This window comes from Gopherus flavomarginatus, chromosome 8 (assembly GCF_025201925.1).
Source record: "Gopherus flavomarginatus isolate rGopFla2 chromosome 8, rGopFla2.mat.asm, whole genome shotgun sequence".
Taxonomy (NCBI): Eukaryota; Metazoa; Chordata; order Testudines; family Testudinidae; genus Gopherus; species Gopherus flavomarginatus.
Window position 1 is genome coordinate 101,069,746 of NC_066624.1, and position 16,418 is coordinate 101,086,163.

Genomic DNA, 16,418 nt, shown 5'->3' on the forward strand with positions numbered 1-16,418 from the left:
TCAAGAGCCACTATAAGGTAACAAACTAATTGAATTCATCATCAGAAATGTCTTGGCCTTGGAAGCATGGATCAAGAAGGCAGGCAACAATATCTGCAGGAGTGATCTCTTGATTTCTTCCTCTCCTCCCCCTCCCAATATTATTTTGTCAATTATCTTTTTCTCTTCAGCTTTTGTAAGTGGACTGCGTTCAGTAGACCCACAAATAAGTTTTCCTTTATGTTCAGGAACTTGTTCTTGGTATCAGACTGGACACTACATAACTATCATTTCCATATTCTGAATGAACTGAGGTATGGGCTCAACAGTGAGACGAATTTTGACACTTTAATCCAAAAGACATTGTCATCAAGAATGTCCTTGTGGATCACTCAGGGGCAACATCTGGTCGTCATCTCTTCAACAGTAGCTGATTGATGAGCCTTCTTGCATATTTGAAGATCTTTGAGACATTTAATAGAAGAAGATGCACATTGACTACAACAATGCTTATTCGTGGATGAAATTAACTGCTGTATTAAAAGATGTTGAAAAATTATTGCTGGTGTTTGTTTGTTTGATTGTTTGAAAAACTTTACAATGCTTTTCCCCTTTGACACATGTGAAGAGAAAGTTGTTTGACCTTCAACATCACCACAGAAAAACTGTTGTGGGCCTGCAACATTTGGGTTTGCTGCCTGAGCAATCCCATTATGTTTTCATGCACTTCCTGCTGCTCCTCCTGGTCCTTTTCCCACTATGCAGAAGGTTAGGGTAAGATCAGCTCACAGCCCAAGAAATGCAACATTGCACATCTGAAAGTTCTGCTATCCTTGCTTGTTGTCCCAAAGCTGCATTATGATGCAATCCCACCAGTCCATGCTCGTTTCTTGCATAGTGCGGTGCTGCTCCATGAATGCCAGCAGCAACTTGGTATTGTTTTTTTACTGTGCAGTTAGTGTGCTCAACAATCTCCACATCATCCTCATCACAATCCTGATTGTGCAAATACTGGAGAATCATGTATCCTATATTAGCAACACACAGGAGAATTGTGCTCAGCTCTTCAGGCTCCATGCTTCTGTCAGAGAGAGGGAGGACACTGAAAAGTGCAGCGCTGGGCTGTAGAAGTTTTTAAAATTGCACAAAAAATATGGGATGTGAAAAGTGTTATGTGATGCAGAAGGTGGCACAGTGGGGATTTGACCCCTAATTCCTAGAAATCCAAGGGTGACTTCCTATTATCCCTCAAAGTACTGCGAAAATGTCCCCAAAGGCACTGCACCAGGACACACTGGGATACCTACCTGTGGTGCACCATGCTTGAACATTGATGTTACACTGACACAAGCAGGCAAGTGTGCATGTGTAACACTGACAGACCCCGGTCGTTGGCAGGCAGGATTGAACCTGGGATCTCTGGAGCTTATTTCATGAGCCTCTACCGCATGAACTAAAAGCTAACCGGCGGTTACTTAAGGCTGTTGAGTAAACTCCTTAATGTCTCTCTCTAAGTGTGTGTGTGGCTTACACATGTGCCTGGAGCAATATACAAATTTGTCGGTAACTTATGTCAACTGAACTTTGTAGTGTAGATGTGACCTAAGATATGAGGCTAGCTGTTGGCTGAGCTCTAACCATGTATAAGAGAGAGTGTGATTCTGCAAGTTACTGCAATCCAGAGGTGAAAGTAAGCTGGTACGGTCTGGTACAGCATACCGGCAACCAGGGCCTGTGCAAGGATGTTTCGTGCCCTAGGTGAAACTTCCACCTTGCGCCCTCCCCCATCCCCGAGACCCTGCCCTGAGCCCCACCCCCACGGCAGCTCCCCTCCCTCTCCCTGAGGTGCCCCTGCCCCACTGCAGCTCTCCACCCTCCGCCCTGAGGCACCCCCTCCCCCGTCCCAGCTCACCCCTGCTCCGCCTCCACCCTGAGCACGCCGTGGCTGTTTCACTTCTCCCTCCTGCTAGGCTTACGGCTCCTAAGCTGATTGGCGCCGCAAGCCTGGGAGGCTGGAGAAGTGAAGCAGCTCACCCCTGACCCGCCTCCTCCCCGAGCACACTGTCGCTGCTTCACTTCTCCCGCCTCCCAGGATTGCGGCGCCAGTCAACTTAGGCACCGCAAGCCTGGGAGGCAAGAGAAGTGAAGCAGCCATGGCATGCTCAGGGAGGAGGCGGGGCAGGGGTGAGCTGGTGTGGGGAGTTCCTCTGCATGCTGCCCCCCCCACCCTTACTTGCTGCAGGTGGCCCTCCCTGCTTTCCCCTGCCCCGGCTCCCTCCGCCTAAATGCCAGCGGCCACCAGGGTGACCGGGGCGGCCAAAGATATGGCCGCCACGGTCGCTGCCGAAGAAAATGCTGCCCCCACAAATCCTAGCGCCCTAGGCGACTGCCTATGTCTCCTAAATGGTTGTACCGGGCCTGCTGGCAACAGCTGGTATGCCGTGCCAGACTGTACTGGCTTCTCTGGTGGTGATTTAAAGGGCCCAGGGCTCCAGCTGCTGCGGGGAGCCTGGGCCCTTTAAATCACCGCCAGAGCTCTGGCAGCCAGGCTCAGGTGGGGATTTAAAGGGCCCAGAGTTCCTGCAACTGCAGGGAGCCCCAGACCCTTTAAAAACTAGACCATGCAGCCTCAAACTAATTCCTCAATCTGTGAGGAGATTTAGTTTTATATTAATAACACATTAGCATCTTTCATTAAGGATCTCTTAAACTTTCAATAAGATTAATTAAATATGTCTGAGGGACTTCTGAGGTTATGTAGAGCTGTTCCCATTGTAAAAATGGAGAAACTTAAACCAATCAGGTGACTTACCCAAGTACAGAATGAGTCCACGGCACAACTGAAGTGAAAAAAGAACCTTACCCTGTTTGCGGTCAAAGAGGTTGTGGACTTTACAATTCACCTTCCATCCTGTTAATTCTTTTAGTTCCAATGTAAATCTTGGCTCCCTGGCACTTCAGGCACTTAAGCATATGAATATATTTACTGATACGAGTATTTCCATCGACCTAAGCAAGACTATTCACACAAGCAAAGTTACACACATGGTTAAACCTTTGCAAAACGGGGGTCTAGTTTATTTTGATTTCTTTGTCATAGGCTGATTGGACCTAATTGTTTTTTATTTCTTCTAAGTGGATGTATTCCGGAAAACTATTTAGAACAGCGGTTCTCAAACCATGGGTTGGGCCCCCAAAGTGGTTTAATGGGGTCACCAGGGCTGGCGTTAGACTTGCTGGGGCAAAAAAACGAACCTGAGCCCCACCGCTTGGCCCTGGGTGTTGGAGCTCAGGTTATGGGCCCCCTGCCTGGGGTTAAAGCCCTTGGGCTTTGGTTTTGCCCCCACCCTCCCCACCCCAGTGGCGGGACTTGGGCGGGTTCAGGTTTCAGTCCTTCCTCCCAGGGTCATGTTGTAATTTTTGCTGTCACAAGATAGTCGTGGTGTAATGAAGTTTGAGAACCCTTGATTTAGAACATACTCCTATTTAATAGTTGGTTAGTGTTGGCTTTCTTACAACAATATGTATCATAACTGACTAGCCCCATAACTTAGTGGCTGTTCTCTGTTGATTCGTGTGTGTAAGCCCCATTACCGTTAATGCCTTTTTGGAATGCCTGTCTCAGATTTCTAATATCAACTATTAATGTCCAAACTCCTAACCTCTTATGAGATATTTATAATGTGGCTCTCTCTGGGGCTTAGCAGTAAGGAGGATTTAATCTTATAATTCATCTTTTAAGCAATAAAACTGTAAGACGGATAAACTGCTTTGCTAAAGTGAAGCTTTTATCTGAGCAAACATGCCTATTGATGGCCCAGGGAAAGAGCTGTTTTTGTATCAGGCCCAATAAATAATGAGTGTAATATGCACCACTACAGACATTACCATTTCAAAGTCTCTTATTTTTTAAGGAAAAAAAGTACAATATGTGTTTGTGACTGTCAAGGAATTATTTTTTCCCCAAATGAAATATCATTTGCTTCATCGTGTTAAACTTCTGCGGCTTTGATATTCATTGTCACCTTAATTATCTTTCTGTCTGTACTTTGAAGGGCAAAATATGGCTTAACTGTGGAGCTAATGCTGTTTCTTTCTCTTCTTTGAAGGCAGCAGTGTTTTGTTTTATTGTCTCGCTTGCCAGGCTGAGTCCCTTGTAGTGAAGATGCACTGTGACTGATGGGCTGCTTGGCTTTCTACTACTGCACTTGACTACTTCATCTTCAGCTTTTTCAGTGCAAAGCAAATGCTACACTAGCTAAGGGGAAAGGATGGACTATTGGTTAGGGGGCTGTGCTAGGACTCTAGCACTGGGTTCAGTTCCATGTTCCTCTACAGACTTCCTGTGTGGTTTGGTTAAGTCACTTAATTTCTCTGTGCCTCAGTTCCCTAGCTGTAAAATGCCCTACCTCCCAAGAGGCTGTCCAGGGGGCTGCTAAACTTGGCACTGGGTGCTCCTATGAACCTTACAGCTTTGGTTCTTTTATTTAAAACCAGGTTCCCCTTTGACTTTTTGAATACAATCCTAGCATATCTAGAGAGCCTCATCCTTTTCTATTCTCTTTTTTTTCCAATGGGCAGAATATTTGATTCTAGCGTGACTGCTAAACATAGTTATTATGTTCTAGCAATACAATTGTACAAATGGTTCAATTTTCATGGGCCCACATTGCAATCATACCATTTTATTGCATTATTTCTTTCTTTTGCTTGCTGATGTTTGAAGCCTTTGCAATTAAAATTGAGCATTTCCGATGGCTTTATGGATTCCCAATGTGAATTTCAATGGCAGACCTTGGAAGGAGGTGATACTGCCCTTCTTTCTAATACAGCCTTTTCATTACCAGCATGCTACTGTGTTTTCAGTGGATTATAATAAGCACCTCTCAGTTATTATCGATCCTTCTTTCTAATTGAATGCATATTACGCTGCCAGAGATTGTGTAGCAGCGGCGGGATTACTTTATTATCTGTAGTATCTTTGTATTAGTTTACAGTTAGAACATCAGTACCAAGATCCTGCAGGACAAGTAGCAGCTCTGTTTAAGTTTGCACCAACCTGCCTTCTCATTACTGAGTGAGACATTTTGCTTTTGTGTGTGATGTGTTTGAGAAACAATTAAATAGATGCTCTTATATTTCACACGATGGGGGTTGGGGGCTGTTTTTTATTTCAATGCACAGGTTGTGACAAGGTTGGCCAGCGGAGGAGTATGGAATCCCACATTCCCACATTCCAGAGAACTGGAATGGAGGGGGAGGGGGAGATTGGTGAGCTACAGATGACAGATTGCATTTATAATTAATTTATAATTAATTCAATGTGTGAAATATTTTAGTTAGAGAATAAATGTTTAGTACTCAGAGCTGGCTGTGGAATTGGAGTGAGAGTTGTATTACTGATGTGATAGATTATTTAAGAAATGCTCTTTTTAGTAAAGCAACTCTTAATAATAAAGAAGTAATCAACCAAAAGCAATTGCAATGTTTTATACCCTGATTAATGGTCTGTGAAATAAATATAGACAGTTTGATCTGACATGAGAACACCTGGATGTCCACACAGCTTTGGTTTCCTCTCTCATGTATTAAACAAGTCTCATCTTGCTTGTAGGGGAAAATGGGTTCTACATTAGATTTTAGTGAACAAAATGTGGGTTGTTTGTTTTTTTGGTGTGCAGGGAGTTCTTGATCCTGCAAGTCCATATGTGATATGCAGCAGGGAATGCAAAGTTGTTGTGGTCCAGCACAAATGAAAGGGAATGCTATTAACCATGTCAGATTAAGTGCCAGGCATGGTCCTCTGCCTGATGTGATAGGAGGTCTCAAGTGCCCCGTTTAGGAAGATAAGTAGTTTTGTCTTTATTTCATTGATGGGATAAACAAGGCACCGAGAGATTGCCCAGCTTTCTTTAGCAGGTTAATAACAGAGCTAGGAGTGGAACCTACCTCATTGCCTCTTAACCTATGATCCTATTTATTAGATCATGCTGAACAGAAGGTTTTTGTTTCTTTGTTTTTGAATACAAATTAGCTCTAAATTCTTCAGGTAGAGTGAAAACTCTTTGTTTAAATGCAAACCATTTGAAAAGGTGTAACAAAGCCTTCATAAATGTATCTTGTGAGGGGTTTTGGATATCAAGGAAACAGTATCTTTTGTTTGTTTGTTTCTAAATACTACTGTATAATGGTAACTAGATTCACGGATTCCAAGACGATAGAACTTCCCTAAAATAATTCCTAGAGCAGATCTTTTTTTAAAAAAAGAAAAAAATCCAAGCTTGATTTAAAAATTGCCATCTTGGAGAATCCACCATAACCCTTTGGTAAGTGTTCGAGTGGTGAAGCCTCTTCAGTGTTAAAAATGTATGCCTCGTTTTGAGTCTGAACCTGTCTTGCTTGAACTTCCAGCCATGGGATTTTGTAATACCTTTTCTCTGAAAGGTATAAGAGCCCATTATCAAATATTTGTTCTCCATGTAGTTACTAATAGACTGTTATCAAGTCGCCTCATAACCTTCTCTTTGTTGAGCTAAATACATTGAGCATGTTGTCATCACTATAAGGTAGGTTTTCTAATCCTTTTATTATTCCCAGGACGGTTACCTGAACCGTCTCCAATTTCTTGGATTTCCTTATGAAATTTGTCATGAAATGTAATAGAATAATTTCTTCCTTTTCAGCGGATTATTCTAGAGATTGTTACTCAAGACTAGAAATATGGCTTCATGAAAAGGTGTCTGCAAACAGTGATCCTTGCTGTCTTGGCTTTAAGGTATGTGAAACAACCTGTTATACTGCATGTCGCTTCTACCTTTTTGTTTCATAGTAACTATTTACTTTCACTTTGTGGAGAGAGTTTTGCCATTGTGCTAAGGAGAAAAATGTATTTGAAAGTCAGATCACTAGAATTGAATGAGAAGTTTGCATTATTAAGACAGCAGAAGATTAATAATTTAAAGCCATGTTGCAATTGCAATTCTCCCAAGCTTCTGAAATATAGAATAATATAAATGTAGGACAGGAAGAGACCCTGATAAGTCATCTGGTCCATACCTGCTACAGTGAGGCAGGATTAAGTATTATCTAGATCATCTCTGACAGGTGTTTATCTAACCTGTTCTTAAAAACCTCCAGTGACAGGAATCCCACAACCTCCCTAGGGGATTTCTTCCAGTGCTTATCTATCCTGACAAGTTTTTCCTAATAGCTAATCTAAATCTCCCTTGCTGCAATTTAAGCCTATTACTACTGAATCTGTCCTCAGTGGTTAGGGGGAAAAAAGTCACCCTCCTCTTTATAATGACCTTTTACGTACTTGAAGATTTTCATGCCCCCTTCCCCCAGTCTTCTCTTCCTCAGACTAAAGAAACGCAATGTTTTCAATTTTTCCTTGTAAGTCATTTTCTATACCCTTAATCATTTATTTTGCCCTCCATTGGGCTTCTCCTGTTTGTCTACATCTTTCCCAAAGCGAGGTGTCCAGAACTGGACCCAATACTCCAGTTGAGGCCTTATCAGAGCTCAGTAGAATGGAAGAATTACTTTCCGTGTCCTGCTTACAACATTGAAACAGTGTTGCTATGTTCTTAAAAACGAAACAGACAAAAACACAATCACCCCAGACTGCTTTATCTTTTAAGAGTGGTAGCTGTGTTACTCTGTATCAGCAAAAACAATGAGGAGTCCTTCTCCTTGTGGAGTCCTTGTGGCCATCTTTTCATATATATACTGCTTACTGTATTTTTCACTCCATGCATCTGATGAAGTGGGTTTTAGCCCACAAAAGCTTATGCCCAAATAAATTTGTTAGTCTCTAAGGTGCCACAAGGACTCCTCGTTGTTTTATCTTTTAAGTGTGTTTAAAACAAAGTAAGCTTTATGTTTGTTTTTTATGGTGCAAAAAAGAGCAAAGTGTTAAAAATAAGGGTAACAATTAAATATCTTAAGGGAATGCAGGCTCTGTCATGTTGTACATTTTATTGTTCTTTTTTCCTGACGTTATTCACTCGCATTTCTCACATCTAGTACACTAGCCCTAAAACATTATGAGTTGAGTCAGCAGCTTTGTGTTCTGCCCCAATCCTCATGATTATTGCGTAGTTTACTATATGTTTTATAGCAAAGTGTGGCAGGCCTATGTCAGTGCACAAGAGAAATCATGAAAATGTATCACATAATAACTTTGCAAGGTCTTTCTTACTTAGCTATATTCTATAGGTAACTATTCTCAATGTTACATATACTGAGCACTGACCTTAAGCATAATTTAATTTGCGCTCTCTCTCTCTCTCTCTCTCTCTCTCTCTCTCTCTTTCAAATCATGCAAAATGAGTATTCTTCAATTAATAAAGCCTTTGGATCTCAGTAGCGTGGCATGCATGGGAACTGAAGATTAGGGGAAGCAAGAATCCAGTTCTAATTTGCAAGTACAATTATTTAACCTTTCCCCAAACTTTAAACAGCTGAATATTAATATGTAGGCTGTTCTCCCTAATTCTCAGATTTACCTGTGAGCCCTGTTCATCCCCTATTATTAACAGATATTGGATCGTGCCTCAGAACTGTGATCCGGATGACAGTTTGAATTTTGAACATCTCAAAAATTCAAAAGTGTTCAGCTGCCTGGTTTTGGTTCAGACCTGTCTCTTGATATTTAGAGCCAGATAGTTACTTAGAGCCTGATCAAGTCTAATAGAAGTTTTGGCTGAGTATGGAGACCCTGATCAGGTTTTTAATAGTACTTAAAAATTAGTGAATTCTCCTCTTGATGAGGGTACAAGGCTAACCTCAGCTCTTTAGGGTGGGACTGCAAAACAAATATCCTATCACCTGCCTTCTTCTGTTGTAACTGATTTGTTCTTCCTCATGGTCATACCACTATGTAACGGGCTGACCTGTCCTTCCTTCAGCATTAATGAGAGTTGAACACTCATCAAATGGGGAATATCCCTCAGAGACCATTACAAGAGTTAAAAAATTTTTTACAGTTAATATGCAGAGGTTGGTACTTAAAACCCTGCATTTAATGACAGATACAGTATCTGAGCTCTCTGGGAAATACCACAGTTATTCATATATTACTGGTAGGTAAGTGCTGGGGAAGCTGTTGTGAGCACTGTATTTACCTAAATTGCGCTCATTGGACAAAGTTGTATAAAAAGATAATTTTAAAAAGCTTTAATAAACTGCTGATGAAGGGAGTTGGAAGGAACTTATAATGGTGAAATCTTGTGACACTGGAACTTTCACTAAAATATATTGAGGGAATTATTGTGGTTGCCATTTAAGTATTCATTATTTGCCAGCAGTTACCACAGAGTAATAGCTGAGGGCTGGCCTACACTAGGTGTGTGTGCCAGGGTGGGCGGGTGGGACTGATCTAAGTTACCCAGATTCAGCTATGTAAATAACATAGTTGAAGTTGACATACTTAGATCTACTTACTGCTGTGTCTTCATTACAGTAAGTGGATGGCCGACGCTCTCCTGTCAACTCCCCCTGCACTTCTCATCCTGGTGGAGTACCGGAGTCAACAGGAGAGCACTCAGCAGTCGATTTATCATGTTTAGACTAGGTGTGATAAATCGACCACCACTGGATCGATCGCTACCTGTGAATCCAGTGGGTAATGTAAACAAGACCTGAAATGCAGCAGTTTCCCTATGTACTTCAATGGGAAACAGCTGCAGTACCTCAGATTTAAGAGTGTAGAAACTGTGACTAGTCATCCACTGTATGTGCCTCCGATTGTTTGATGTAACAAAATAAATTTAGATAAAATTGTACACATGAAATCCCTATTTCCATGCTGTAGGTTCTTAGTCGAAAAAATAACAAAAGTCCTATAACTGGATTCTGGAAACGACAAGAGAATTTCTACTTCGGCTTTTAAGTTCTCAAGATTGGAATAGAAGGCAGGAACTGTCTTCCTGTTTCTTTTCCTTGGAATGTGGGCTCTTGAACCATCTACCCTTTGATGTTGACCCTGGTGTCACACACAATACACTCTTCCAGCTTGTAAAGATGTTTCTGTTGTTGCATGCACGGACGTGAGCAGAAGCCAGTTTTATGACAAGTACAGCCATGTGCATGCCCACATCTGAAAGCAATAGGGTGACCAGACAGCAAATGTGAAATTTGGGACAGAGGGGTGGGGTGCAATAGGAGCCTATATAAGAAAAAACCCCAAAATTGGGACTGTCCCGATAAAATAGGGACATCTGATCACCCTAAAAAGCAAGCTGGAGTTGTGCAATGGCTAAAGTATATACAGTGATAAAATCAGATGTTTTTCTTAGAATTGTAGAAGTGCAGAAGTTCTCTTTTCATCTAGTTCCTCTTTCCAGCGTAGGGTTGTTTCCCTGCAATATATGTATCTTGCATCACCTGTTTTCTCCCCATCCAGGACATCTTAAATTTTATGGGAGATATTGTAAAATACCCAAGCGCTCTATTTAAAGAAGCACAGTAAGCTTCAACCATGATGTGCCTGAACTGTGTTTTTTCCTAGCAATCCTTTACATAAAATGGAAGGGTTGTGTACATTTTTCTTTCTCCTGCAGCTGCTCTGTACAGAACTTGGAATAATTCAAATAATTGAATCTAATAACACATGCTTTAGAGATATTCTAAAGGGTTGCTATTAACGCTGACTTTTAACAGAGCAATTATATGAATTGTGTGGTTTGACTGAGGAACTTTAGACATTAATATTCAAAATGATGATACTTTTGATCACAAAGAAAGTAATCATATTTTACATAATTGTTATCATCTTTTTTTTTTTTAAGGTAGCCATTATGGCTGTTGCCATGAACCTAACAATATTATCAGAGTTGCCTGGCAACTGGGGAAGATCTGTTGAAGGCCCCAAAGAATAAACAGAAGATTCAGCAACAGTTTGGGTCATCTCTAGAGCTGTTGAAGACTGACTTGTGCATTGGGATTTTAATATCTTAATGTGTAATGGTAGATGAGTTAGATTCATATGTTGCCCATCTTTCTTTGCATGCTCTTCTGTAAAAGCAAGGGGAATGACAGAAAATCCAATAGTTATTTAAAGAAAGAGGCAGCATGTTGTGAACTCCCACTCTGTATTCCTTAAGGGTGTTTTGCTTTAAGGCTGATAAGCACATTCAATAAGAAAGATTGCATTGCTAGACCTGATATGGACTATCATTGGATTTTTGAGAATTCTGTGTATTTGGTGATGGAATGGTAAGGATCAGTAATACACAGCAAACTCAGGAAACATCTGGCTTTAGAAGTTAGTGAAGCATAGGGGTAAGCTTGCTTTGAACTGTGATCTCTGTAGTAGCCTCTTCAAGGTGGAGTCATTACTGGCTTAGTCGAAGACCACTCTGGGAATTAACACCAATTAGCTAAATGCCTAATAGTGATAAACTGAGACTTCTGGATCTTAAATAGAATGAATTCTCTGGGACTCAGAATATGGTGCTGTAGGTAAAATATAATATTTTTTAATCTACTTTTGTTTCCCATGTTCCCACCATCTCAGGCTGTGAATTCATCCAGTCCCTGATCTTGTGGAACAAGGAATACAAGAGACTTGACTGGCTTAAGCTATCAGAGTTGCTCTTTCAGTGAGAATTGTTTTGAACAGTGGGGGTTAGTATTAGCCCAAGAAGTGGCTTTCCCTTCTAGTTTGTTAATTGTCTGTGTTCTTTGGTTCATTAGGGAGATGTAATATGGTCTGTGGCTGTTGATGGCTGTTCTCTGGAAGATCTTTGTAGATAGAAGATACATTGGTGGTTAGCACTAGATTCAGCTCACAGTGCCAAGCATGGGAGTTCAAGGGTGATTTCCAGGAATGGCCATAGACCAGATGGCACCCCAGGAGAGGAGTGTCTTTGGTGCTCCCACCCTTCATTTGTTAAAATTTTGTATACCTTATTTTTAATGGCATTTGCAGCCCATTTCACAACTTTGATCGATTTGCATGCATGATTTATCCCTGTCATATAAGACGATACATTTGCACACTAGGATCTGTAAATCTGTATTTACTTATGCTAACGAAAAAACCAGCACCCCAAGCCTGGCACCCCAGGCGGTAGACTGGGTTGCCTGCCCCTAAATCCGGCCCTGGTGATTTCCATTGCAAGTCGGATTAAATGTAACAGTCTTTGAGGCTACGTATTGAGTTTAGCAACTTTATTACTATTTCACAAAGAGATTGTCTTAAATTGTATAACTGAGTGTAATTGGGAAAACATGTGAATGGCTCATGAGTGTAGATGGCTATGTGTAGCAAGTACCTTGTATATAGCTGATATTTGTAGACTGAGGAAATAGCATAATTTCAATGGGAGTTAGGCACCTCAAATTCCTTTGAGGATCAGGGTCTTAAGTATCAAGATCACTTTTGAAAATAGGTCTTAGGCATCTAAGTCTCTTAAAGACTTTTGAAAATTGTACCCGTCTTTCACTAAAAATCCAGTTAGACTATTGTTAGACAGGGCCGCCCGGGGGGGTGGGGGGGCAAGTGGGGCAATTTGCCCCAGGCCCCGGGCTCCGCAGGGGCCCCCAAGAGAATGGGCGAGGCTCCCGCCCTAGCCCGACCGTGCCTCTGCCCCTCACCTGGAGCCTCAACGGATCCAGCAGTGTCCCTGAACAGCGGTGCACTGTGGCTCCGGCGGGACTCCTGAGCTCCCAGCCCCGTCCCCTTACCATGTGGTTCTGAGCGGGGCGGAGCTCAGGAGCCCCGCCAGAGCCATGCTGCACCGCTGTTCAGGGACACTGCTGGATACAATGCGCTAAGGCTCCGGGTGAGCGGGGCGCCAGGGGTAAGGGGCCGGGGCCAGGGGGGGTTGGCTAAGGGGCAGGAAGTCCTGGGGACAGTCAGGGCACAGGGAGGGGGCAGAGGTGGGGGAGGGGTCAGGGGACAGGGAATGGGGGGGTTGGATTGTGGGTGTTCTGGGGGTTTGTCAAGACTCAGTGGGGGGTGGATAGGGGTCGAGGCAGTCAGGGGACAGGGAGCAGGGGTGGGGTCCCGGGGTGGTGGTGGTGGGTCTCTTGGGGATGGTGAGGGGGCAAGGAACAGGATAGGCTGGGGATTCTGGGGGGGGGGGTGGGCAGCTGGGGGGCAGGAAGTAGGGGGTCAGATGGGGGCAGGGCCAGGCTGTTTGGGAGGCACAGCCTTCCTTACTCTAAAGCTCATTCAGCAGTTTGAGGCTTGCAGAAGAGCCAAGCTGTTAGCTTTTCCATTAGGGCTACCATCCGTTTTACTTCTCAAATGCCAAATTAGTCTATATTTAATTTCAGTGCCATAGGGAGATTCATGTCAGGGGAGAGTAGCTTCATTTAAAATTAGCCACTGGGGGAGGGATCACATGAGAAGAGCAATATCCTACACCACCTACCTCCTTCCTGACCCTACCAAGGGAGACACCTACCCCCCACCCCCCGGGCATTCCCTGAGGCTTCAGAGGATTTATTTCAGTGGTTCTCAAACTTTTTTGTCCTGGTGATCCCATTCACATAGCAAACCTCTGAGTGCGACTCCCCCTCCATACATTGAAAACACTTTTTTGTATATTTAACAGTATTATAAATGCTGGAGGCAAAGCGGGGTCTGAGGTGGAGGTTGACAGCTTGCGACCCCCAGTAATAACCTTGTGACCCCCTGAGGGGTCCCGACCCCCAGGTTGAGAACCCCTGGGTTAATTTAATTTTAGCACCCTGTGTCCATTCACATGCATGTGCTATTTTGAGCATGTCAGTTTTCACAACATAGGCTCATCCCAGATTCTGGAACAAGCTCAAATGCTCAGTTTGTGGACTATGTACATAAGCTATACTAAAGACAAACCCACAGGAACCGCCTCCAGTTTATGAGGGACCCCATGGAGCCAGTCTCTAGGAAACAGATAAATGCATGGAGGCTAAGTCCATTAATGGCTATTAGCCAGGATGGGTAACGAATGGTGTCCCTAGCCTCTGTTTGTCAGAGGGTGGAGATGGATAGCAGGGGAGAGATCACTTGATATTACCTGTAGGTTCACTCCCTCTGGGGCACTTGGCACTGGCCATTGTCGGTAGACAGGATACTGGGCTCGATGGACTTTTGGTTTGACCCAGTATGGCTGTTCTTATGTTCTAACCTAAATGAACCCAAAGTTATGGAGACAGATATGAGTCTGAGAAACCTGGAAAAATCTCTAACTGGATGGGCTCAGGCGTTTGGTCACAAGCTCAGGTGGTTCAAAAGTTTTGGATCTTTTTAAGCAGAATTTTTTAGTGTTTCTTTAAACAATCAAACACAGCAAGCAGCAAACATTTGGCCGCACAATTCTGAAACCCCAAACCATATTCAGGTTTTGGTAGACTAATTTCAGCTTTTTAATTAAAAAAAAACACCACAAATTTTGAAGGAAAGCAGACATTGTCCGTGATTTTTTTTTTTGCTTTTTAAAAACCCCTAGTTTTCGATCCAAAAAAAGTTTTGACAGAAAATATTTGTCCAGCCCTTTTAATGAGCTTTAGTGCCTTTTAGCACTAGCTGATGCTGAGAACCAGCGATACCTTGTAAAGAAGTTTTCTCCAAGCTGGATTTGTGCCGAGATGCGGAAGGTTTATTTTTCCCAGGGCTGCCTCTGGCAGGGAGCAAGTGGGGCAATTTGCCTGGGCCCTGCAGGGGCCCCCACGAGAATATAGTATTACAATTTTTTTTATGGAAGGGGCCCCCAAAATTGCTTTTCCCCAGGGCCCCTGAATCCTCTGAGCGGCCCTGTTGTTAGATAATCTCATCTATGTATTTGTACTACTGTAGTAGTACCCATGGACCCAATGCTAGACATTGTACCTATACTAATGGATATGAATACAGTCTGTATCCCAAAAAGTTTACATTTTCATTTAAGACAAGATGCAAGCAAGTATCCTCACAAGCAATAGGAGGCTGGTTAGAGAATGAGGCTAACAGTAATAAGATAAATTACATAGTCTAGCCGTGTGCATAATCAATCATCTGATTTAAAGAAAAAAAAAACCCCAACATCTCCCTGACTGCCCCTCAGTCTAGTCATTATTGTTTGGATGTACAGTTTGTGTTTGTGATGGGTCTTGAGGAGAGATTTGAAGGAGATGAAGGTAGCATCTTCATGAATCAATAGTAGTAATAAGAGAAATAAACTTACTCAATTTCATGGACATTTGGGCCCAAATTTTTGGTTTGAACCCACGTTAGTAATTAGTATGTTTTATACCAACTGAATGCATTATACAGCACCACTTTTATCTGTATTGTAGCGAGACTCCCTGCAATGCTAAACAATGTAAGATTTTCCTTGCTGCATCACAAAGCATATTCTGTTCAAAAGCACTAAAAAACAGAGCGAGACTGTTTCCAAAGGAACATCAGCACAATTGTCCAGAGGATAACAACCTCTTGTGCAGAAATTCAGTTACTAATTATGTTTTTATACCTTGGAGCAAACTATAAAGTTTCTCTGTTAGGTAACTGAAAACTATATAGCCTGTTTAATGGGACGCTATGGTAATTGAACAAGAAACTTGCTGTTGTCAGCATTTCTTAATTCTAATTTTGTTGCTCAGGAATATAATAGAATCTTTTTTCTCTAATGTGTACAACCTTGTGGTTTCCTGTTATCAAAAATATTTGTGGAACTGGCATTGTATCCTCGGAAACTGCTATAACGCTTTCGTTGGCTGTTCTTTTATGAAACTGAACTAGACTATTTTGACTCAGTCTTGTCGGAATGAGAGTCCTATCGTCATGACATATAAACACAGAAGGTGGAATTTTCAGAAGTGTGCAAGGGATTTAGGAGCATGGGACTTGTCCTCCTAATTCCTTTAGGCAATTTTGAAAAGCTCCCTCAAGCATGTAGTAGAACTGGCTTGCGAGGTGCAATACAGGAAACCCACATGATCTCAGAGTAACAGGTGTTTGTGTGGGTATTCTCCATTGAGTCTGAGGGAGAAGCTCTGGGGAAGCAGCACTATTACGGTGCTGCTCCATCCCAGTGGGCTGGAATTGCCAACTGCTGTCTTTGTGCTAGGGATTCCCATTCACCAGGATTTGTGAAGCATAGACCCAGAGGCTCATGGAATCATAGAATATCAGGGTTGGAAGGGACCTCAGGAGGTCATCTAGTCCAACCCCCTGCTCAGAGCAGGACCAATTCCCAACTAAATCATCCCAGCCAGGGCTTTGTCATGCCTGACCTTAAAAACCTCTAAGGAAGGAGATTCCACCACCTCCCTAGGTAACCCATTCTAGTGCTTCACCACTCCATTCCACACTCTCTATGCTTTTTTTACAACATTGGCATTTTTGAAGCCAACATGTTCATCATGCAGGAGTACAAAGGAGTGGCCCCTTCCAAAAAGGTGTTACATTTCTCCCAGGTGGAACTCAGTTATGGTAGAGTGGAAAGTTAGGTTCTGGTGAT

The 16,418-nt window shown here is 42.7% G+C and overlaps 1 protein-coding gene across 4 annotated transcripts in view; it reads left to right on the forward strand.

The window, feature by feature from the left end:
- The window catches only part of NAALADL2 (N-acetylated alpha-linked acidic dipeptidase like 2), a 1,166,543-nt gene that overhangs the window by 201,049 nt on the left and 949,076 nt on the right, over positions 1-16,418 (forward strand). For all 4 annotated transcript variants that reach the window (XM_050965896.1, XM_050965898.1, XM_050965899.1 and 1 more), the window contains exon 3: positions 6,663-6,754. The gene's annotated coding sequence lies outside the window, so the exon portion shown is untranslated. The remainder of the gene's footprint in view (positions 1-6,662; positions 6,755-16,418) is intronic.